The sequence below is a fragment of the Epinephelus fuscoguttatus genome, linkage group LG4 (assembly GCF_011397635.1).
Source record: "Epinephelus fuscoguttatus linkage group LG4, E.fuscoguttatus.final_Chr_v1".
NCBI classification, from domain to species: Eukaryota; Metazoa; Chordata; class Actinopteri; order Perciformes; family Serranidae; genus Epinephelus; species Epinephelus fuscoguttatus.
In genome coordinates, this window is record NC_064755.1 from 13,202,337 (window position 1) to 13,205,187 (window position 2,851).

The 2,851-nt window shown below is 41.9% G+C and overlaps 1 pseudogene; it reads right to left on the reverse strand.

The window, feature by feature from the left end:
* Nucleotides 1-2,003: 2,003 nt before the first annotated feature.
* Nucleotides 2,004-2,277, reverse strand: LOC125887296 (histone H4 type VIII-like; annotated as a pseudogene).
* Between the last annotated feature and the right edge of the window lie 574 nt (nt 2,278-2,851).

Consider the following 2,851-nt stretch of genomic DNA (forward strand, 5'->3'; position numbering starts at 1 on the left):
CCATAGTTTAATATTAGATTTGGTTATGATATTTAGCTGAGTTATTTTATGTATTTCACTTTTCAATTCTTCTACAATATGATTATGTTTTAAACATTGTGTGTTTAGTTTCCAAAAACCTCTATTTGCTAAGGGTTCAGAAAACACAGATGTTTTAACAAGGAGGTGGTCAGAGAAGTTATTAAGGATAGTTGAGTAATGATTAACTTTAAAATTCGATGAAACATAAATTCTGTCAATACGTGTTTTTGTTTTGGAGTCGAATCTGGTAAATTCAAATCCTGATGGGTTAAGTGATCGACATACATCTATTAACTTAAAATCCTCAGTTATTTCTTTTAAGAGTTTCCCTTCAGTTGACAAAGTAAAAGGTACAGTGCTACACCTGTCATTTACTGAAGTAACGGTATTGAAGTCCCCACATAATAAAACATTATAACCAACAGACAGAAGGGTCTTAAGCCTCTTAAAGAGCTGAACTTTCTTAGTACGCTCTGGGGCAGTATACACATTAATTATTCGATACTTTACACCATTATAAAAAACATCCACCATCACAAGTCTACCAGGTATGATGTCTCTTCTTTTGATTATAGTGACATCATGATTTTTAAAGAATATCCCAACATCGTCAGCGCTGCTTTCACCTATTGAAATTATACTTGTACCCTTTGACCATAAATCAGACACATTCTTAACTTCATCATCAGAAGTTATTCTCATTTCTTGAGTGCATATGATGTCGAAATTTGTTTTTAACATGTAATCAATTTTTAGCTGTCTGGAAACAACAGATTTAACACCACAGACATTTAATGTAGCGACGTTAAGAGCGCTCATTGGATATTACATTATGGTGTGGGTTTATTGTCATGACGTTTACTCTTAGATGACCGGGGTTTTTTCTTTATTTTTACTACCTGGTAAGGTGCATCTCCTTCCCTCGTAGGGTCAGGAAAGTCCGGGGTGGTGGAGAAAGACCCTGAGTTACTGACAGCTGGAGTCTCTGCAGGTGGAAGCTGGAGAGGGGTGCTGCAGACTCTCTGACCGGGAGTCAGCAGGTCGGAGAACTCAGAGCTCGGGCTTTCACTGGCGCTCTCGAAGCTGCTTTCGTCACTGCTTTCTTCAGCATCAATATCGGTATCAATTATTAAGCCGGTGCTGTTCTCACCTGATGAGGTGAGAGATTCATCGGGGGGGCACAGCAGGGTGGCGGCTGACTGAGGAGCCGAATGTTGCTGCTGATTAACAGGCTTTGGTCTGGGTTGTTGATGCTGGGCAGGTTGGGTTAAAACCTGCTGCTGGCCTCCAGGATCAGATCCGCGCTGCTGCTGCTGCTGCTCCCGTGCTGAAGGCTGGCTGTGGGGTCTCCGCTGGACCTCGGGTTTGGTATAGGGCTTCTGCTGAAGTGCAGGGGGCAGGCTGCTATGTCGATGGTTCGCAGGCTCGGGGGCCGGGATCTGCTGCCGTCTGTGCTGGTGTTCGGCCGAGGGATTTTCACCAGGGGGCTGCTGGAAGTTCATTCATGAAGTAATTAATACTATTTTCTTTGTTTTTTGACTGTATCACTCGTATAGTGCCATAGTGAGCAACACAAACATCTGACAGCTAGTTACTTGAAGATTTAAAAGGCTTGTACAACATGTCGACAGTAAATGAAGAATACCCATATACTAAAGTCATCGCACTTTTCAGACACACGTGTGTTAAAGCCCGTTTGTGATAGTGAATATTTCTATACCTTACGATCAGTCCGGGCCTGATGTATGTAGGCTATCGATATTGTTATTGGCATTAGGAGTGTCATATGGCACTATGAACACCTTTCCCTTAATCAATACAAAGGACTCAGGGGAAATCACGTCAAGTGGAAATATACAAAAATATTAACAGAAAGGAGCTCTTTAAGGTGATGTTGGTGGCCCTTAAAAGAGCCGTTGTGTTGCAGTGAGATGAGACGGTTATTTAACCTCCGAAGCCGTACAGAGTGCGACCCTGCCTCTTCAGAGCATACACCACATCCATGGCAGTCACAGTCTTCCGTTTGGCGTGCTCGGTGTAGGTGACGGCATCACGGATCACGTTCTCCAGGAACACCTTCAACACACCGCGAGTCTCCTCGTAGATCAGACCAGAGATACGCTTCACTCCACCACGGCGAGCCAGACGGCGGATGGCGGGTTTGGTGATTCCCTGGATGTTATCACGGAGAACTTTACGGTGACGCTTGGCGCCTCCTTTACCGAGTCCTTTTCCTCCCTTGCCGCGACCACTCATTTCGTCAGAGTCTAGTTTGTTCTGAAGAAAAACTGAAGGTTAGAGGTTGTGAACGTGGATATTTAAATCCTTGCTGCGGACGTAGTTGAGCTCTGCTGGGCGGAGACATTTGTTCTAACAATAGAAACTAGGACACTAGGATGAACCCTTCACCTTCACAGTCGAGGCGGGAAATTATTATTCTACTGTGAATCACTCATCTATAAACCGCCTTTTTTGATCATATACAAAACATCAGGTAGTTAATAACAGCACATGTAAAAATATAAAACCAAAAAGTGTTCCATAATTATTTATAAAACATATAAATAACAGTGTTTCAAGACAATTGCGCAAAAATAACACAAACAAGAGGCAAGAAGATGCAAGGACGTTTTTAGGAACCAAAGAATAACTGAGTGACTTGAGAAGAGTCTTGAATTTTATGACAAAAGCTAAAAATTCACTAAAATTAATTGAGTTAAATAACGTGTTCTTGTAAGTAAAAAGTTTAGCATTTAGAAAAACAATATCAATGAGATTCAAGAGTGCTTTTCTCTGGATTGTCACAATAACAAAAAATGCCCCTGAAGTT